Genomic DNA, 23,972 nt, shown 5'->3' with positions numbered 1-23,972 from the left:
TAAAGTGTTGCTAAGTAACATATAACATAGGTATATTCTATGTGCAGAGGTCTGATTGATACAGATGCTTTTTGCTCCTCTGTGGGTATAACAACTCTTTGTAGCCATAGGCCTTTATCCTTACCAAAGGGCCGAGATTGCGCATCACACTATATCTAGTGCCTCTACGTTCTCCCCAGGATCAAGTGATGGGAATTTATATGTGCAGTGCATTGAATATGATTCAGCTACACTGATGACTAACCATTTTAGGCTGAACTGAGAGCACTACAGCTCTCTAAGTTTCCTGAATCTTATCCCAATTATATTTCATTTAATAACACTCAGTGAAATATCTGGTGGCAGGGGAAATGAAACTACATGCTTTTATGGGATCATTCATCAAGAACTAATTGAAGCGTTCATACAGTTTAGTGCTGATAAAACAGTGTAACAATAAACAATAACAAAATTCACTGGAGAAGGATTTGTTTTGCCGTGAGGAAAATGGTTCCGTTTCATCCTGGGATTCCTGGTTAAAAGAGTCTCCAATTTACAAAAGGATAAGCGCAGACTCCTCTGCATAATGACGGGGTGGAAGCTGTGTCAAATGTATTAGTGTTGCTCCACTGGAGCCATTCTCATCCTAAGTATTTGCTATTGTGTGGGACTCCGGCAGGAGGCTGCAAGACCAATAGGATTCTTAAAAGTTTCTTTTTCTTATTTATTGTTATGACACTTGAAGCAGATCCTTCATAGTTTTTATTGGAAAATATAGAAAAATCTTCAAGAGTACTTTAATAAGTTCAGATTTTCTTAAATCCCAATTTAAGAAGTTCCTTTTTGAATACTTCTGCATATGGAGTTAGTTGGCCTTTTGTTACTGCATTCCCTGTTGCTCCACATGTGGTGCTTGGACATCTGGTTGAATTGAAAAGGAAGGAATAAAATGGACACTTTACATCTTCTCATTTTCTTGGCAGTGATTGAATTGTAGCAAAGCAAAATGTATGAGAAATGTGTCACAAACTGCTGTAAACATGAACATTTATTTGCTATATTTCTATGACTTAGATGGCAGTAAGTACCATATTATAGGTATAGAATTTGCTTGGTGATTGGTATATTATATATACGTGTGTGTGTGTGTGTGTGTGTGTATGACATTCAAAGATTTTATTGGTAAAACATATTACCTAGACTCAGCTTAACTCTAGATGATAACACTAGACTCTCTACCATTACCATTTTAAATTTTAAATAGCATTACATGGATACAGATTTTAGATAAATGATCAGCATATAATAAGGTTTGTAGATGATCTGAATGGCCATCTTACACAGCCATCATTAATATTTATCAGTGTGTCTTGAAAATTTATCTATAAAATAAGAAGTTCTGCTAATAAAAATATGGTCAGATATTGTAGGTTTTTTTAAAGATTTTGTTTATTTATTTGTAACAGACAGAGATCACAAGTAGGCAGAGAGGCAGGCAGAGAGAAGGGGAAGGAGGCTCCCTGTTGAGAAGAGAGCCTGATGAAGGACTCTATCCCAGGACCCTGGGATCATGACCTGAGCCGAAGGCAGAGGCTTTAACCCACTGAGCCACCCTGATGGTCCAAGATATTATAGTTCTAATGTACAAATTTTTGTTCAAATTTCCTTTGCATTATAAAAAGTAATTTCTCCTAAGGGCTTTTTAAACTGTAGTTTTCTTAAAGTCTTAATACATTTTAAACAAAACACTGCCAAGCCTAAATTATTTCCTAAAATGAGAAGGATTTATAAAAATCATAATCACTCTTTGGGTTGGCTAAGAAATGGAATCAATGCTTTGTGTACTTGGTTGCCAGTCACTTCGGTTAATTTGCAGCACCATTAAAAGTGAAAGATAAATTTATATTATGACATAAGAAGTATCAGTTTAATAGATATATTTAGGGATAAAATTATGATTATAGATTTTGTAGCTTTCATATTGTAAACCATATTTGACTTTCCATGTAGATTTGCCAAATAGAATTTTATAGCAAAGGCATCTGAAAATGGGAATGACAGATTAGCATAAATTAAGTCAGCACCATGCTATAATGCTTCCACAATAGTTCTCAAACACACTAGGCAGCTTCTGCACCAGGACTTTTCCTTCTACGTGACAACTTTTCTCTTGGTATTCCCACAAAACTTGCTCACTCATGTCTTTCAGGTCTTGATCAAGTGACATCTTCTCAGTGAGGACTTCCTGACCACCTTATTTTGTATTGCAGCCCACCCCCCCCACCAGCATCTCCCATAACTTAATGGCTACTTGCCTTATATTTCTCCAGAAACACTTATCTGACACCCTACATATACATATTTATTGGTTTGCTGTCTAACAACAATTTTTTTTTCTTTTTAAGATTGGACTCTGTGAGGGCAGGTGGTATGTATATTTTATTCACTGCTTGATCTCAGAGCCTGAAATACGTTAGGCATTCAGTGATATACGTTGAATAAATGGATTAGGATTCCAGATTTCCCATATCTCATTCATGAGATCTTTGATCTTAGGCAAGTTACTTAGTCTGCTAATTTCTGTTTCCTTATCTACAAAGCATGAGAAATAATGATGCTGCTACATTTTGCTGATTAAATGAAACACTATGGTTAAGAGCTTATTTCTAAGGGCAAATGATTGCTATTGGAACATCAAACAGCTTTGAGCAAACCCTGTGGAGGTTTTTTTGGTTTTGTTTCCTTTGCTTGAATTATCTAGACTTGGGTTATAGTGTTGGTCTTGGTATGCAAGTTAAAGCTATGGACACTTTGCCTATTCAAAGTTGTTAGTAATATAGCAATCAGTTAATCTCGTGACCAAAAGTAGGCAGTGATTTATAGAGACATATTTAGAAGTGACATTTGGATGCAAGATAAAACTTAAGGAAAGGAAATTTAGGTACGGTAAAGGTATTATGATGCTAAAGCTAACTGACCTACATGAGAAATAAGTTGGTGAGTTTATATATAGCATGCTCATTTATAGCATGCTATCAAGAAAAGTAAGGCATCATAGAAAGGGTTGTGTGGTGATTAATAATATACATCAATTTGGTTAGGCTATGGTGTCCGACGTTTGACCAAACATTAGTCTAGATGTTGCTAAGAGGCTATTTTGTAGATGTGATTTTTTTTTTTTTTAAAGATTTTATTTATTTATTTGACAGAGAGAGATCACAAGTAGGCAGAGAGGCAGGCAGAGAGAGGAGGAAGCAGGCTCCCTGCTGAGCAGAGAGCCCGATGCGGGACTCGATCCCAGGACCCCGAGACCATGACCTGAGCCGAAGGCAGCGGCTTAACCCACTGAGCCACTCAGGCTCCCTGTAGATGTGATTAACATTTACAATCAGTTGACTTTAAAGGAAGGAATTTTCCCTTGGTAATGTGGGTGTTGGTCTCATCCAATGTCCTTAAGAACAAAAGACTGAGGTTTCCTGGAGAAGGAATTCTGCCTCAGAACCGTAACATAGAAATCATGCCTGAGTATACAGTCTATCTGCCTGCTCTGTGGGTTTGCTAGCTCCCATATTCCTGTGAGCCAATTCCTTAAAATAAACCTCTCTTTGTGCATGTTTCTGTCTCTGGCTCCCTCTTTCTTTCTCTCGTATTGGTTCTGTTTCTCTGGAGAACACTGATGGATACAAGTAGTAATCTGTGGTTTACAGTTCTTGAGTTGGGAATTATTTTGAGAATTAAACAGAACTATGTGCACTAATTTCATAATAAAATCCTAGCACAGAATAGGTGCTCAAAAATTCATTCTCACCTTGGTGATGTTGGTGGAGGTTATCAGGTGGTGTGTTTACCAATGAAGTCTGGTCTTCAATTAACCTATGATAACATCCACTGAGCACTAAAATTTTGCTGACTGATTTGACAAGCCTAATTCAAAATAGAAAATGAGTTCAATCAATTATAAGACAGAGTCCAGGTATTAAGGATAGAAGCAAATTTGTGTATGTAACTATAGGGAGAACAGTGTTTAGAAAGGTTATAAATTCTTGACCAAACAGACTGGGATTCAAATTCTATCTTTGCTTCTTACCTACTATGTGACCTTATTTGTGAAATTGGTATTATAATGCTTTCTCCCACAGACATACTGTGGAACTTTAGTAAATTATATAAAACATCCAGAATTGTACCTGTCATATTTCCCTCCTCATTTTCCTAATGTGCAATCGATTAATATCAACTTTCCTAATTTTTGAAATTTCAATTTCAGGCCTTATTGAGATCAATTTCAAGTTTCATAATTGAAGATAAACTTTTTTTTTTCTCTCCAGGTAAATGAAACTTTACTGAGAGAAAAGAATGTCAATAAAGCATAGCAACTTTTAATGCAGTCTCACATTGACTAAACCTTCATAGAGTAGAAGAGGGTAGTTGCCTTGTCAGACAAAGGAGTGCAGAGTTAAAGCTTCTCACCCTTACAGGCAGGTACTCATAGAGGAGGTGGATGCAAGTCAAAACCAATGACGCTCAGAAGTCTCTCTAGGGCAGCTGTAGTTGGCTTACCCCAGAAGATTCGAGAGCAGCAACAAGGCCCAGTGGTGAACTCTGTCATTGCAAAGGCAACTATGGGACACTGGTAATAAAGCTCAGTGAACTACAGAATAAGAGAAATCAGAATTATTGTCAGTGTTATAAAATATGTATTTTACTATATATCAATCCAAGGTGTATTTTATTATCAGTAGTTCCTGTTAATGAAGAGTTATTCATTCTCAGAAATATCACTTAATTTAAGACAAATAGAGAAAGTGGTTTTATGACTATAAATGTACCTTCTGCAAACACAAGAGGAAAGTACTTCTTACAGGATGGAAGAAATGAGTGATTCAATTGTAATATTATTTCTTGAAAATTAAGGCATATTAAAAGATACTTTAGAAAAACTATTTTGATATCATGTTATGAAAGAGTTGTATTTCATTTAAATTATTAAGAAGCTCAATTGATGAATTTGCCCCATGTTACTAAAAAGTAATAATAATTGTAATAGCTTTAAAAGAAGAGTACACACTGCTAGGTAGGCTGAAAGAGTGTGCCAGGGCAAAGGCTCTGGCCAGCACCCTTGCAACAGGACATCCCTGGAGTTAGGTCAGGGAGGCAGATAAGTCTGGGATACCATCAGGCAGGTAGAAGCAGAAACTCAAGTCAGACATGTTTTGCTAGAGCATCTGGGTTCGGAGTCCAAGGGCTGAAACATCTGTGTTGGGGATAAGGGAAGAATAGGCTCGTTAAGAGATGGTCAGGAGTGGAGAGGGATGGAAGGAGAGACAGCATCCAGGCTGTGTTTGTTGATACCGGAAAGAAGGGCTCCTGAAGGATTTAGGCAGATGTGAGACCAAAATTTTTCGTTCACTTTTCTGTTCAAATTGTTAATAGCTTATTTGATTTTAATTACAAATATTACTAACATATATTGAAATACTTAGATGATATAAGAATTCTACACATAAGAGTACAAAGTAAAGTCCTGAATTCAATATATTTAATAAGTATGTAACCAATTTTTTGTCTTTCCATATACAGCAAATACTTGCTTTTTTTAAAACTTGGATCATAGTCATACGTAATCTGCTTTTAAGAATTTCATAAAATTGGGGCGCCTGGGTGGCTCAGTGGGTTAAGCTGCTGCCTTCGGCTCAGGTCATGATCTCAGGGTCCTGGGATCGAGTCCCGCATCGGGCTCTCTGCTCAGCAGGGAGCCTGCTTCCTCCTCTCTCTCTGCCTGCCTCTCTGCCTACTTGTAATCTCTCTCTGTCAAATAAATAAATAAAATCTTAAAAAAAAAAAAAGAATTTCATAAAATTGTTGTTTTCAATGTGTGCATAGTAATTCATTTGATGAATATACCCAAACATACTTTATCCATCCTCTATAGATGGTCTTTTAGGCTTTATATGTTTTTTATTAATGTAAATACTCTTTAAAAGTTCTCTTTCTTTCCTGTTTGCTTCAATAATAAATAAAATTTATTTTTTATCCCAAAAGTCATATAACCGCATGAAAAAAGTTTTAAAAACAGAAAAATTAAATAAAATATTTGTATGTTTACCATTATAACATATCAACATTTTGGCTTACTTTCTTAAGAATTTATTTATTTAGTCCTAACATTTAGGACTTCTAATTATCTGGTAGGTAATTTGTATGCTACTCAGCTCAAAGGCATGCCTCAAACCTGAAGTCTGTAGTTGTTTCTAGACTCAGAGGTAACAATGTGCATCAAGGACAAGTGTAGGATGAAACAAAGTGAGGCTGTGATAACCCGCAGCTTCTTCGGTCCAGGAGAGATGATGCTTCCTCTTGCAGGTGTGAAACTTCCTCTTGCAGTCTCCTGAAGGCTGACTTTCTGAATCCTGCCAGTTATTTTGGTTGTGTCTATTATCCCAGGGCCACTCTGAGCCTTTGGTCCTTGATGGTTATTGGGTTATATACAATGAATACTGGTGTTTACTAAAAAGACAAACTGTGCTTGTAGCATTGTACATATTACCCTATTTAGTCCTTACAATGCTTTGAGTTAGATATAACAAGCCTACTTTTGGAGATAAGATGATAGGTGCAGAAAGGTTAAGTTATTTGGCCAAGATTATATTACATGGAAAGACTGGAGGAGAAATCCATTAACTGTGGGCCTCTGAAAGAAATAAACTTGTGAATAGCATACTAATGTCTTGGAGTATGTAGATGTGATCATAGGTGGTAATAAGTTCCTAAATTTAATTCTTCTTGATCATATCCTTCCAGTCAATGAAATACTAGAGTGTTAGAACATATATGACTCAAAATTATCTTCATTTATCTGATAGATGGGTAAATTATGCTGTAAATTTGGTTATATGTTTGGTGAGACTGAGAGGAGTATAAGGATATTTGGGATGAACTCTGTTGCCTTAGCTCTACTGGGTACATGGCCTGGCCAAAGGTTTTGATAATAAAAAGGAACCCAAGATGCTCTAGGACTTACAAAAGGGATTCAGATGATAATGACACTTGTCATAATTATTTGTGTTTGGCTGTACCACATGCCAGGGGTGACCAGCAAGAAGAGGGGATTACCCTGGCATGGAACAACATACTTGGCACCACAGAAAGAATAAAGTAAGTGGCTAGGATCAATATTTTTCATAGAAATCAAAACTGATACTTCATGAAATTAATGAACCAATGTATTCTGCTTCCATCTGATCCAAAGTGAATTCCTGTAGTTTAGGTGGAAACCAATCTAGTATAGAGAATAGTTTAGGTAGGGCACTAGGGCAATGAATGTCTCTTAATTTGTTGTACTATCAGCTTTCACTTTTTCTAAGTCTATGCCTTTCCCAGTGCTATCAACCATAGTGTAGCAGCAGGATCAACCTTGGGACCATATGACCTCTATCAACTGGTTTTGGGTAGGCAAATGACAAAATATACTGAGTCCTTATCCAGGAGGTTTGGAACTTGAAGTCAAGAATGTCATACTCCCACCAGAGGTCTAGACTGTTAGGAATAGCTGTATGACCACATGTCCTTTAGAAGCAATGACAGGGAGATAGATGAAGCAGAACCAGCAGAAGAGAAGAAAGTTGCTCATTCTAGTTTTTCCTGAGGTCCTGTACCATTATTATTTTTGGATTTAGTGAGATATCTCACATCTTTATAGAATTCCATTTTTATCGTAAACTGGTTGGAGTTAGGTTTATGTCACTTCCAACCACCAGAATTCTAACCAATATAACTCGTCTTAAACTAAGTTTGAAATGAATGGAACCAAGAAAAAAAGTGAGGCAGCTCCTATATTTGATAAGCAAGCCAGATTATATGTATGAAAAATAGGAAAATTTTAGTGGTTTTCTATATGCAAAGGGGGGTAGCAGATGCCACTGTAGTCGACTATAGTAAAGGTGACTCCTATTTCTTGAGGAAAATATGACATTCAACGAACAGTACTAAAGGCAAGCTCTCACCTTTTGGAAAGGTTTTTTTACTCCTTAATATGATTGTTAAAATAGCAATGATTTTCTTTTCATGGTTGGTGCTATGGAAAGATAATAGAAATGACTTGTCCACCGTGGAAGTTTCATTTTGGAAATATTTTCAAACTACTCATATAAAACAGCTGCCAAACCAAACCAAACCAAACCAAACAAACAAACAAAAAAAAACCCTTCTCATTTCTGCTTATTTTATAAGAAAATGTACAGGGGCGCCTGGGTGGCTCAGTGAGTTAAAGCCTCTGCCTTCGGCTCATGTCATGATCCCAGGGTCCTGGGATTGAGCCCCACATTGGGCTCTCTGCTCCGCAGGGAGCCTGCTTCTTCCTCTCTCTCTCTGCCTGCCTCTCTGTCTACTTGTGATCTCTGTCTCCCAAATAAATAAATAAAATCTTTAAAAAAAAAAATGTGCATTTGAGAAAGCTGAAAGTGAAAACAAAAGAAATTAAATCATTTAATAGAAAATTTATACATTAAAATACATGTTGGAGAGAATTTATATTGAAATGTTTAGTAATATTTGTCTCTTTAACAATCTAGAATTTCTGAAAATATTATATATATATTCTAAAATTTGTATGTGATACCATTATCGTGATACATTAAGGAAAAAAGGAAAATATTGACTAGTGACTTAAAGAAATATGTTCAGAGCATAAATTATTAACAATTCTTATTTCCATTTCCCATTTAAAATAATAGTAATCTTGGGGTGCCTGGGTGGCTCAGTGGGTTAAGCCTCTGCCTTCGGCCCAGGTCATGATCTCAGGGTCCTGGGATCGAGCCCCGCATCAAGCTTTCTGCTTGGCAGGGAGCCTGCTACTCCCTCTCTATCTGCCTGCCTCTCTGCCTACTTGTGATCTCTCTCTGTCAAATAAATAAATAAAATCCTTAAAAAAATAAATAAAATAATAGTAATCTTTTATCCCATGTCACAATATTCTAAGCATGACTTCCTGAAGAGTCCTCTTTTAGGTCTGCACATATGCTATTCTAGTTAATGTAGCAATTTTCTGGACAAACTGTTAAATAAACACAACATATTAAACACAATAAAACTGGAGATTTTATTTTTTAACAATTTATTTTTATAAATTTAACATGTTTTTATCATAAAGTATATATAGAATGTATAAGCACATCAATCTGAAGCTAAAATCACATGAAATGTGTATTACTGGTGCACTGTTAATAATTTGGTGTCATTAATTCATACTAGTATCTTTTCATGCAGTTGAAAGTATAGCAAATGTATCACAAATGGAATGGAGAGCAATAACAAACTGGGGAAAACATAGAATATATATAATATTTTTCTTTCACATATACATATATGTGTAAATAAAATTTTATGTAATATATTTGTTAACTCCTTATTGGTAGAAAGTTAGCTCAACTTTTTTGTCCTATAAATATAATTCTATAATTAATATTCGTTCATAAATTCTGGAAATCGTCTGCAATAATTAAGAAAAATTCAGTTTAGGGCGCCTGGGTGGCTCAGTGGGTTAAGCCGCTGCCTTCGGCTCAGGTCATGATCTCAGGGTCCTGGGATCGAGTCCCGCATCGGGCTCTGCTCAGCAGGGAGCCTGCTTCCTCCTCTCTCTCTCTGCCTGCCTCTCTGCCTACTTGTGATCTCTCTCTGTCAAATAAATAAATAAAATCTTAAAAAAAAAAAAAGTCTATAGAAAAAAAAAAAAGAAAAATTCAGTTTAGTGCATCAAGAGAAGGGAGCATTTTTAAGATATGTCTTGTCACATGGGATTCAGATAATTTTTTTTTCAGTGCAAAAAGGTGTTTTTATTAAAGCACAGGGACAGGACCAGTGGACAGAAAGAGCTGCCCTGTGATTGTGAGGAGCGATTGGTTATACTTTTAAGTTGGGGAGAGGGTAGAGTCTCTAAAGGATTTCCATATGTTAAAGAAGACTTACAGGATCTGAGGGTTCTGGCTATTGCCAAGCTAACTTCACTTTTAGTCTCTAGCAAAACGTCAACAATGAAGGCAGCCAGGATCCCCTTGAGGAATGTCACCTAGATGCCTCAGGTATTCATTATCAATGGCCTGCAAGTTGTAAGGAAATTTAACTTTATCTACATTTCTCTTGCCTTTGTTCTCCTCCTCATCCTCCCCTCCCCAACTCCAAACAATTTAGGCCCTTAAATCTTTGAGGTTGCTGAAAGTGGAAGGTCTCATCTCCTATAACTTCTTCCTGATGAAGAAGGGCATAGAGATGTCCCTAACCATGGGTCAGCATTGGTCAGCCGGGAAATTTCAGAGAATTTATTAAAGAGGTTTTTAACATATCTAATACATTATCCTTGTACTAAATACACATGAAATGATATGTAATTATTACCTACCAGGTCAGGAGGCCTCTAACAATTGTATCTGCCCCTTATCCTGCCCTAAAATAAGCAATGTTAATAGTCTGGAGTGGCTTTCTTTCCCTCATGCAAACATATACAGGTAGAAGTATTGTTTGTTTTGTTTTTCACCACCAAATAGAACCATATTAATGACATTAATTTACAAATTACTTCTGTTTGTAAAATATTGTCATCATCCTATAAGTTAGTGGATTTTAAAAATAATTTTGAAATTCTGTTTATATTTTTATATGTTTATAATTTTGTATAAATATGTTTATAATTTTGTATAAATATGATTATATCCTATGTGCCATTACTTTTTAAAGAGCATTTATTTTTAACTCTTAGAGCCTTTGTTCTTTTCATTAAGTTTTCCCATATTTCTATACCCGCACCACAGATATCATAGTATACAGCCAGCTGTTATATTCATAAATGCTTTCATAATACACACACTTATACCTGTATAAACTTATATAAAATGTATGTATGGATATGTACACATCTCTAAATACACATAAATAAACACTTATATATACTCATGTACACCCCATACATAAATACACCTATATATATCCACTTATCTAATTTATAGAGACTTATCTCTCTCTTTTTTTTTTAACAGAATAATTAATATGCTATACCCTTGATGGCATCTTGTTTTTTTCACTAAGTATACCTAGAAATTTGAAATCAATCCAAGCCAAATGTTATAATGCTGGTTCACTCTCTTTAATGGGCACATAGCACTTCACCATGTTAATGTACCATGATGTTTTAACATTTAATTATTGATGGATTGTATACATTTTAATCTTTGCCAATTTGGTAATTAAATTTCAAAAATCTCATTTTTAACACTTACTTGGTTATTGTGCATTTGACCATTTTCATACATTTATTTTTCAGTTTTATTGAGATATAGTTACCATGCAACATTGTATAAGTTTAAGGTGTATAGCATAATGACTTTCAGATATATTGTGAAATTATCACCACAATAAGTTTATTTAACATCCATCATCTCATATATATATACAAAAATTGCTATTTCCTTGTGATGACAACTATTAAGATTTACTCTCTCTTTTCTTATTTTTTTTAAAGATTGTATTTATTTATTTGACAGACAGAGATCACAAGTAGACAGAGAGGCAGGCGAGGGTGGGGGGGAAGCAGGCTCTCCGCTGAGCAGAGAGCCTGATGCAGGGCTCGATCCCAGGACCTGGAATCATGACCTGAGCCAAAGGCAGAGGCTTTAACCCACGGAGCCACCCAGGCATGCCCCTCTCCCCCACCTTAGCTTATTTTTAATTGTGTTATCTGGGGATTTTTTTCTTTCTATTGAGTAGAGTTCTTTATATATTTTCAATATTAACCCCTTATCAGATATATGATTTATAATTTTTCCCATTTCATAGATTATCTTCTCATTTTGTTGATTGTTTCTTTGCTGTAAAGAAGATTTTTGGTTTGATGTAGTCTCATTTGTTGATTTTTTTATTTTTTATTTTGTTGCTTATGCTGCAGGTCCAAAAAAATCATTGCCAAGGTTCATGTCAAGAAGTTTCTTTTTTCCTCTGTTTTCTTCTAGTACTTTTATAGTTTCCAGTCTTACATTTAAGCCTTGAATACATTTTAAGTTAATTTTTATGAGTAGTAGAATGTAGAGGTCTAGTTTCATTCTTTTCATATTAATATTCAATTTTCCCAGTACCATTAATTGAAGACTATCTTTTCTCCATCAAGTTTTCTTTGCTCCCTTGCCAAATATTAGTTGACCATAGATACTTGGGTTTATTTCTGAGCTCTTGATTCTGTTCCATTGGTCTATGTGTCTATTTTTATACTATACCATACTGTTTTGATTACTATAGTTTTGAAATATAGCTTGAAATCAGAAATGTGATGTCTCCCACTTTGTCCATCATTCTCAGGATTGGTTTGGCTACTAGGATGTTTTGTGGTTCCGTACAAATTTTAGGATATTTTTTCTATTTCTATTAAAAAATGCCATTAGAATCTTGAATGGGATTGCATTAAATCTATAGGTGGCTTTGGGTAGTATGGACATTTCTGTGTTTTTCTGTGAAAATTTCTTCCTCTTGACTGGTATTTATTTTGCTATAGGAATATTAACCTTTCTATTGATTACTAAATGTTTTCTTTATACTAAAGTACTAACCCTTTGCTTGCTATATATGTAGCAAGTGTTTCATCCAATTTGCTATTTTGTCCTTTATTTTATATTTTGTAGATTGCATTTTTGGAGGAGAAATTTTAATTATTATGTGTAAATTATATCAGAGCTTCCATAAGCATTTAAATTTATCCAGCATTCACGTAAAAATTTATATGGTAGGAGCAGTTGCCTAGCTTTGTCTGCCAGACAAAGCTTAAGAAAGTCTTAGGTGATAGACACCAATTATGTAGTGTTTATTTTATATAATAATATACTCTTCATAGTTGCAATTTTGGGCCTAAACATGTATGTCAAACCAAATATATGCATATTTGATTTGTGGTCAGAATTTTTCATTGCTCTATTTTCATATTTATTAGTCATGGTACATGGGATACTGTGAAATCCATAAATTATTTATAGATTAATCTTTTCCATTACTTGTAAACTTTTGAATGTGTAACTATTGCAGTCAAAACCTTTTAGGAGTTCTGAGCTATGATTCAAAGAAACCAAGTAGAGATTTAAAAGTACAAAGAAAATATTTTATTGTTTGATCTGTATTCATATATATCTTTTCTTGAGAGCTGGGTTGTAATAGGAAAAACAATATGAAAAAGTGCTGTAACAGAAATGGCTAGTATGAAAATTAAAACTAATTAAAATTACTACTAGACATTTTAAGACACTATTTCTATAATAAAAAATTATTAAACTTTGAAGGAAAAAAATCATAAACATTGTTTTTAGGTTTTTTTTTCTGACTTAAATACCATTAGAAATTTGAAGAATATATTTCTGACCATTTTATTCATCTGAAACACTCTTTAAATTATGTTTTACTTATATAATACCTTTTACTTTTTTTTCTTTTTTTTTCTTTTACTTTTATTATTTAACAAAATTACTTTTATTATATAATACATTTTACTTTTTAAATTTGTAACTTATATTTTACACTTAATGCTTTGCAGCTATTACTACCAAAGTCTAAAGTGATTTTCAAAGTAACACTGAAAGATTACAGGGTATTTGAGATTGGAGACCTATCTATGTATATCTCCCTATCCATCCATCTACCCATTCATCCATCCATCCAGTCAGTCCATACAGGTCTTCCTTGACTTGAATGGGGTTACATTCTGATCAACTGACCATAGGATGAAAATAATCACAAGTCAAAACGCATTGAATGCACCTAATCTATTGAACATCATAACTTAGCTTAACCTACCTTAAATATGCTCAGAACACTGACATTGGCCTATAATTGTGCAAAATCACTGAACAAAAAGCCTATTCTATAATAAATATATCTCATGGAATTTATTGAATACTGTACTGAAGGTGAAAAACAGAAGGGTTGTGTGGTACAGAGTGATTGTGAACATGTGGATGCCTGGGAGCTGTAGCTCACTGCCACCACTCAGCATCACCAGAGAGTGCTATACTGCATATGACTAATCTGGGAAAAAAAATCAAGATTCAAAATTCAAGGTACAGTTTATACTTACTGCATGTTGCTTTTGCACCGTGGTAAGGTCAAAATATTGTAAATTGAACCACCATAAGTATGGAGCTATCTGTATAGTTCTATGTATGTATACTATCTGTATATCATTCTTAATAAATGCAGAAAAAATGGATAGCTAGTTTTATTATATAGCTAAGAAACTGCAATGGAAACACCATTGTTAAACTACTAATCAATACAATGGTCTTTTCCTTATAGAGTTCACATTTAAATTACTGACAAAATTTACACTTGAAGAATATTTATTTCCAAAATATGTCATACTTTTTCAGGAATAATTAAACAACAAAAGGATGCTACGTAACTATCACTAATATTACTAAAAATATTCAACATTTACTACTGCTGCTTCCATGCCAGTTTTATTTAATACTCCCAACAACCGTATGTAGCAAGTACACATATGTTACTCATCTTACAAACAAGGCACCTTGTATTTAGAGACATAGTCACATATCTTACGGAGGAAATGCTAAGGTCCTTCTGACTTAAAACTTTTTCTTATTCATAAACTTTACTGACCTTATCAATATACACATTTTTAAAATGTTGATATAAAATATTTTAGAAGAAATATATAAAAATATATAAATATATAAAAATTAAAAAAATATATAAATATATAAAAATTAAAACTATTAAAAGTATAGACAAATATTGCAAATATTTGTATTTAATGTCATTTTTTTTAAAGTAACCATGATGGTTAGTTGGGTAAGATTGACAACTTATTTCTTTTCATTCTTAAGTCTTGTGCCAACCCTCAAAAATGCTGGTTCCATCAAAGATACCTTAGTGAATCTTCATAAAGTCACAGTTTATTATATAGGCAATTAAAAAACAAAAGCAAACCCTTTCCCAACACAATTTCTTCCCCAACATGTATGACAGAGATAAAGATATGTATATCTTGTAGATGTGCAATCTGTGAACAAAGGTTTATGAAATAGTCTCATTATTAAACAATGACTTTAGGGGGCACTTAGGTGTACTTAGGCTCAGTAGGTTGGACATCTGCTTTTGGCTCAAGTCATGATCCTGAGGTCCTGAGATCGACCTCAGTGGCTCCCTGCTCAGTGGAGAGCCTGCTTTGCCCTCTCCCTATGCCCCTCCCTCTGGCTCATGTTCTTTCTCTCTCACTCGCTATGTCAAATAAATAATTAAATAATCTTTAAAAAAAAAACAAAACAGTGATTTTAAGACCAAACTTTTCTTACATAAATTGTAAATTTATCATTACTTGACTTTCTAGTACTGAGATTTTCAACTCTTTGAGGTTCATAAAGCTTACAGCTATATATTTATTTTCCTAAGAACCACATACACCTTAATTGTATGTTTTGTCTGTATTTTAATATTAATGTCAAATGATATCAGGTTTATTTGAGATTTTTTTAAAGAATACTGCAATTTTTCTTGATGCAATTCAGAAAAGTCCATAAGGCTTTCTCAAAAATACTCTTCTGTACCCTAGTACAGACTCATTTTCCAAGTTTAAAATACTCAATACAGAAAAATGATTACTTTCAGATTATATATCCCCCATATTTCAATGATCTAATTTTGTATATCATATATTTCTTAATAGAGTTATATAAGATGATGTTTTCTACTAATAAATTCTCATGACACAATATATGTTACACATATATTATAACACATAACAGGTAAGCAGTCTAACCCTTCTTTTTTTTGCCATTAGTTAAAGGAACTGAGACTCCCCTAGGTTAATTAGTTTGCCCAGGATCACGTATGTTATAAGTGGTTAACCCTGGGTTGGAATGCTTATCTCTAAAAAATATATATATATAGTATATAATTGTTTCTTTTTCACAAATAGATGCTAATTATATCAAATCTAATGAATCATTAAAATAAAAACCATCATTCAAACACTCTAGCAAGAAAAAAAATCACGTCGTTTTTTAAAACTTGCGTTTTTGATTTAATGTACACTGTTTAAATGTTGTATAAAATCATGTTAACTATTGTCAGTATTTTATGTACATTAATGTATTTTTATCAGTATATATATTTTAATTCCATTTTTTACTGATAACACTAGGATAAATATATTTTTAACTTATAATGTGTTTTGATTCTTAAATTCTTAAAAGTGGAATTTTAAGGCTAAAATACTATATTAAAACCTCTATCAAAATTGTGAAACAAAAGTGAATTTGCTTTACTGATTTTTTCCCAAATTATAGTCCAGTTTCTAAAAATGTATCATTTCCTAAGATTTTGAGGATTGATATTGAAGTATTGATTTGCTTTGATATTAAATATTAAGGGGATTATTTTAGTTTTTTATTGAATTTTGTTTTCTATTTTATTGCTTTATTTTTTCATAAACATTGCTATTTTAAATTGTTACATTTCTCTATATTTTAATACATACTAGGGTAAATTTAGGTTTTTTTTCAGTCTTTGCTTATCCAATTTATTTTTCATAAAACACTGGACTCATTTCTTTTCAAGTTTCCTCAAAAAAAAATCTATTGAAATTTGGATTAAAATTTCCAATTTGGAAAGTTGACAACCCTGCCTGTTTGTTTGTTTGTTTTCATGAAGAGAGAAGTGTTTTTTTATTTAAATTCAGTTAGCCAACATAGAGTACATCATTAGTTTCAGATGTGGAGTTCAGTAACTCATCAGTTGCATTAAGACCCAGTGCTCATAAATCTGTCGCTTTAAAAACAGAACTTTATATTTCCATTCATACTGTGTTATGTCCCTAAGTTAATTTAAAGCTATTTCTCTACAGATTTCTATAGACTTCTTATTAAATTTATTTTGAGAAATTTGATCTCTTTATATATTTTGGACAATGTGAATTATTATTTTCATATTGCATTTTATATTTATATATTATATATTTATACCTAGATTGGCAAATAAGAAAATAATTACTTTTCAAATATTAGTTTTACTATCATAAAGAACTCTAATTCTTTTAAGTTTTTTCTCTTTGTTTTTTTAGATGAACAAAAATATTATTTGTTAATGATGATCACTCGTCCTTCTTGTTTCCAATGTGTGGGTGGGTCTTTTATTGTTGCCTTTATGTTCATCTTGAGTTGCATTGGTATCTTTTTGTAAGGTAATATGAAAAGATAATTTTTTCTTATTTTTGGTTATGATGGATTTAGCATAATGCCAATTTATATTGCTTTTTAAATAATATTTTTTAAATTCCAGCATGGATCTTGAATTTTAGCCTGTACTAGATCTTTTTTTGAATTGGGCTTATAGTTTATTCTCTGACCTATTGAGGAATGAATAAACAGTCTTTGAATTACTGGAATTTTTTTTTACTTATTTTGGATTATATCTTAATATAATTAAATTTATATGCTAATGATTTTTTAAGAAATTTGACTCTAATATTAAAAATAAACTTTCTATATCATTGTTTTGTTATTTTTATAAAGCTTTGATATTGGATGTATAAAATCTTCATAAGTAATTAGAAAGCTTTATTTCATAGATTTCACAGATTTTTTCTAAAGATTTATTTATTTATTTGAGAGAGTGAGTGGGCAAGCACATGAGTGTGGAGAGGGGTGCAGAGAGAGAGAGGGAGAGAGAATCATTAGACCTCCCATTGATTGCAGAGCCCCTTCTGGACTCATCTCACCACCAGAAGATCATGTCCTGAGCCCAAACCAAGAGTCAGCCACTTAAGCCTTTAATCAGCTGAGCCACTCAGGAGTCCCTCCTTAATAGATTTAGAAGAATTATAATAATATTTGCCAATTTATTTCTGAGATATGATTAACAACTTTCTTAGTTTCTTCTATCATTATTGGTTTATCTAGTTTTTCTTGAGTCAAATTTGATGATTTATAGTCTCTAAAAAAATTATCCATTTCAAACAGGTTTGCAAATTTAATAGTGTATAGCATAGTTTGCCTATCTAAATAGGAGGAATTTACATGGTTATATTATAAATATAGCCACATAAATATGTATATATAATAGCACTATATATATATATGGCATATATATATGCCATATATATATATGGCTGTTGCTTTTTACTCTAAGCCACTATTGATGGTGAAAAAGTACTGCAAGACTTCTTTGAAGGTCTCAATGTGGTTGTCGTCTTTAGTTAGTATCCAACTAAATAAGTCTACTATTTACCTCTTCCATAATATTCTTATAACTGCTATTAGCACTTCCAGTTTTAGACCACTTCATCTTAAATTTAGATGTAAGCAACAATAAATATTAATAATCAATAAAGACAAGATAGGGCAGGGTAGTTACCTGCTCAATTATGTTTTAATTCGGAATTTTTACTTTTAATTATTTCTATCTTTCCATTAAGAAAACCAAAAAACGGAGAATTTACTTGCTTTTCAAATACCTCTTTCCTGAACTATAAAACTGCAGCCAATTCTTGCTACCTAAATCCAGCCACATTCAGTATTCTTTTGTCACCTGAAGCTTTAAGCAGATCTGTGAAAGAACCTTAGATGAAGGCATGGTTACATAATTGGAAAAAGCCATACTGGTAAACATCCTTGTGCTTGTTAGGCAGTTGAGCATATTTTTCTTTTCATTCTCCTCTTCAGATACACAAATTCAGTATTTGTTGGATTTAATTGTATACTCTCCTTTCTGATTGGTTTTGCCAATTTATATTTGCCTGTGCTTTTCTCCACATCATGGAGGTTGTTCTCCACATCAAAGTCTTAGTTTTCAGCATCATTGATTCTTCATTTGACTGTTTATAATAATACTTAGATTTTATGATGACATGATTTCTTTCCTTAAAAGTATTTTCTTAGATACTCCAACTTAGTTTTTATTCAGTCTGTTTTCTTTTATCTTTTTAAAACATCTTTATTTTTTAAGAGTGCCCAAAGTTTATCATCTAAAATTTTATGTTATTGGGTAATATATTCTTCATCTCTATACATAACACTATATTTTCTTCTTTCTGTTGTGGATTTTTTTTTTTTTGTAAAAATAGCTTATAGGTGCTTTTTGTTTATTTATTCATCCTTAAATGGGCAACTGAATGAAGAACTGCTGTTGTCTGAAAAATAAATCCCATGAATTTAAATTCTCTTTGTACCCTTGTATTTTTTAACCCCTAAAAATCAACCTAGAGTACTGTACAGAGCTGGGTAGCACAGGTGTGTGGAAAAGGCACCCTCTGCTTTGTGCCATTATTTAATATTTTATAGTAGCATTTCTATTTAGTTCTTATTTTTTTATTTACATGTATCTTGTTTTGAAATAACACATCCACAATGTAGGAATTAAAACTAATCTGTTAATCTCCACTTTCTCAACCACAGTTTGCTATCTTACACCATACCCTCCTGCTGATTTTTATCTCCACCATGCCTTTTCTCTCTACCACTGACAGCCATGGTCCCTTAGCCAAATCTAATGGACAATTTTCACCTCTTATTTTCATTAGGCATAGAACATCATTTGACCACTCTTTCTTCTTGAGACTCTCTCATCACTTAATCTTCATTTCCCTTGCCTCTTCTATTTTAGTAATTAGTCTCCTTTACTGGCCACAACATAATAGAGTACCTTGGGGTTGGTCCCTATTATTTTTTTCTTCTCTAGCTCTATCTCTTTCCTAGATGATGTCCTCTAAGTCTTTACTTTTAAATATACTGTATATGGTATAGACTCCAAATTTATATTTTAAGCTTTGGCATCTTTAAATTCCAGACTTCAGTATCTAATACTTAATATCTTTTCATAAACTTCTCAAACTCAACTTGTCTAAAAGAAAGTCTTGTATTTTGTTACTTATTTCATTTATCTTTCTCCTTCAGACTCCCTATCTCAGAAGTTTTATTGTTTCTTAAGAAACAATTATCCACTCAATTTTTCAAACTAGAAGTTGAGGATTCTCATCTATGTTATTTCTCAAATCTATCCTCAGCAGCCAGAATGATTTGTTAAGATCATAGATCATGTCACTTTGGCTTTTCTGCTAAATTGTTTCAATACTTTCCATTTCTATTACAACAATATTGGAACTACTTATCTCAGATTTATTTAGCTCCTGGGTCCTCATTTGTTCTTCTGCCTCCCTTTCCAAATTCATCTTGACCCTTTCTTCATTCAGTCAATATTCTTTGACCACACTGTTCTGATTTATTTTCCTTTATCATTTCAAGCCCCTTCCCTTCATTGGACTGTGGCTCCTACAACTTCCAGGGTGTTATTGTCCATCCCTCTGTAAGAAAAGTTTATTATCATCCATTCATTATCAGCTTGCATGTTGTTTTCAGAGAGGACTTTGTAACCACTGCATCTAAGGCAGGTTCCTCATCTTCTATTATTATCTGATGGCATTTAACACAATCTGTAATTGTCTTTATTTTTTTTCCAATGTTCTTGAAGACACAGACCTCATCTATCTGATTCACAGTATTATGCCACTTCCTGTCATGGTGTCTACAAGTCTAGACAAAAACTACAGAGGCCCTGAGCATTGATAAGAGGGTGGGACTCTCCTCCACCAAATATTATTTAAAATATATGAAACTACAAAATAAGTTTGAAGTATAATAAAAATCTGATCTTTATCATGATGACAATTTTAAATAAATAACATGGTAAATGTTAGAATTTTTCTCCTATTTTTGTTGATTCTACTTTGATGGCACTTTAAAAATGTACCTGGCTGTCTTATAGATATCCTATTAATATTGTATAATATCTATAGAATATCTATAATATCTCTATTATATAATACTCTATAGAGTATTATAGATATTCTATTAATAATAGTGCTTTATTAATAAATGAAGAAATGAATGTACATTATAAATTTATTTGCAACATAGGGATTTCTAGTTTTTCCTGATGTTTTAGGAAAAGAAAGCTTTCAGTCCTTTTACTCAGAATCCTTTTCAGTATGTGGAATTTCAAAACATCTTAGTAGGTATGTTTCTGACACATGTAGAATGGGGAAAAAGTATTTATGATCAACAGAAATTTGGAAACATGAAAAATTTGCTGCCAAGTGTGTGGATGTTGTGGAATATGGAGGATCTCATAGAGGGAAAAAGTTCATAATGAAGAACGATGCAGCCTCTGCTTTTACTATTTTGTTTTTTTTTTTTTGGAGATTGTAAGGGAACTAATTGAAGAAGGGAGCTATTAATAAGAGGAGAGATTGATCCTGGTTTTAAGACCATGAAGGATAAGATTTCCATTACTTGAGGACACTGCTGATTATGACTTTTATAGAAGTTTTTACCTATTTTGATAAAATTCAATTTTATAAAGGGTCAATTTTCCAAGATTACTGCCTAACTGCTACTTAGTCAATTCCAAAAATTGGATAACGTAGTGATTTTAGGTAATATGTCACCACTGATTTTCAAGGAGAGCTCAACATCTTTTATCTCAAGAAAGATTTTAGTTTCAAAATTCTTCTTATCCTCAACATCATCCCTGGCCCCTCACCATCCATCCTGAACATTAGTGAGGATACGCATTTGCTTTTTGTTTCCCTTTAGTATTCCAGTTCCTAAAACAAGTGATGATTCTGAGGAGTTTTGCCATTTTTCAGATTTATTATCTGGGGAAGTGTTTTTGACAGACTAATTGGAATGTTGCATAACAACATGTCTATATTGATATAATATTGGAAGTCTACCATAGCAGATGCCTTCAATAGAATTTATAAACATAAGAAATAGGTAAGGAGTATGGACATGGAGAGATTATAGGATATCTTATGCCTTCTCATATTGTATATCTGTTATGGATTTGATTTGGAGGAAGACCTTCTTATCACATTCAAGAGCTTTCAAAGTCAGCTTTGACATAGAAGATAAAGTAAGTAAAGCCCTTAAGTCACAAAAAGCTATGTCTAATGATCTTTCAACACTGGAATGGTGTACCATGGATGAAGGATAATAATAAGATGAAATAAGTCTCAGAATGAAGAAATGTAAATACCGTATACAAATTGATCATATCTGAAATAGAATGTAGATATATTTTATTGTACAGTTTTGTCCATTTCTATTGAGTGGCTAGATGGGAAAAAAACCTTATAAATTTGTTCCTTCATTGCTAACTTTCCTTCAGCACTTTATCATGACCCAGAATCATGAAACAGAGGTGATTGTTTCTTTTTACAGCACCAATACAGGTGCTCCTTGCCTTATTTAACCTAATACCATAACACTAACATTTAAATTTACAATATAAATAAACATAGGAATGATTATTTGCACTACAAAATAATATGTGATTTTTAACAAGATTCTTTTATAAAATAAGCTCTCCTCCCAAGTTCATTAAAAATGGGAATCAATTTTAAAAATGTTCCATATTCATCCCTTCAGAATCATAACTATTATATTTTCTATGTGGTAAACTTGCTTTTGGAAACGAATACTTTTATACTTGGCATTTTTCCTAAGGAAAAATAGCAATTAGTGATAGCAAGTCACTTGACTATAGTTCAGAAACCCGTCATGTTTGTATGGAATAAAGGCTTAAACACAGTCCACAGATTTCCTAGAGGCAAGCTGAATTTCCTCCTTGCTGAAGTAATGTGATCAGGTATTTTGGGTTTTGTATGCCTTTACACATTACCAGAGTCTGTACTAGCTTTACGCAGCTAAGAGTAAAGGTGACAGGTAGGCCAGAATATAATGAATTACAGTAATCCTAGCAAGAAATAATGGAAGCACATCTGAAGGTTTTTCTATCCCTTGGAGACTCAGTGAGATACATCCTAGAAAGGCTCCTAGGATGATAATAAGATGACTTTGCAACCTGATTAATATGGACATCAAAAACAAAGCTCAGAATCTGAAATCAGTTCAGTGTTATGAGCCCTGAGACATTGAGGAGGATATACTAGATGTCAGAGGGAAGAACTAAGGAGAAATATAAAGATTGATGTTGAAGAGACCCTATGAGTAATAATTTAGTCTTGTCTACATTTAGCTTTAAAAAGTTGGATGACATCCAAGCCTGAATGTCACAGAGACCATTATGTGCCATGCAGAAAGCCATCATAAGGCCCAAGGGGATGTGAAACAGACCGAAGTGTCATCTGTGCTTATTTGACACAGAAATGTATTGGTTCTAAAGTCAACATTCATAATAAGTAGGCAGATAGAAACATGAAACTATATACCTATATTTCATATATATAAATAAGCAAAAAACATATTAAAAATTATTAATCATTTGTTTCATATAAATACAAATATATGTGTCATTTAAAGCACATAGTCCTACCCTCAAAAAGCTTATATTTCAAAATAGGCTACAGTATGCATAGTTTCCAATTACGAGTTACTATTAAATTGTCCTATATATTTTTCACTTTTGTTTTTCAGAATATCCCAAGAACTTTAAGCCATTTCTTTAAATGGTACAGGGGTTAAAAAAAAGTGATTGTTTATAGTATAATGGAGGCTGCAATATTGAGGAACATAGACCTCTATAATCAATGGACAATAAAGTTCTGACATTAAAAATAACCATTTATTCCCAACAGAGAAAATATTCTTATATATAAACTACAGTGCATTAAAAAATGTTCAATAATGCAGTTCTGTGTTCTATAACAACAGTGAGGAATTAAATCTGAAAGATTCTTGGAATAGAATCCTGAAATGTATTTTGATTTGGTATCTTATATTGTATTGATAACTTTGCTTTTGCCACAGAAAGTTTTCTGTTGGAATCAGGTAAGGGCTGTATCCACAGGACTGAGCAGGCAGAGGAATGCCAGGTTTGATCAGTCTTCTTGGTGCTGGCCATAACTAACTGGTTTGCGCTGGATGGACATGATTTCAGTATGGTGGCCTGAATTGTTTATAGACTGCTGAATAATTTCTTTTATAAATTTTTTT

This window comes from Neovison vison, chromosome 1 (genome assembly GCF_020171115.1).
Source record: "Neovison vison isolate M4711 chromosome 1, ASM_NN_V1, whole genome shotgun sequence".
NCBI classification, from domain to species: Eukaryota; Metazoa; Chordata; class Mammalia; order Carnivora; family Mustelidae; genus Neogale; species Neogale vison.
This window is presented reverse-complemented; position numbering follows the sequence as displayed.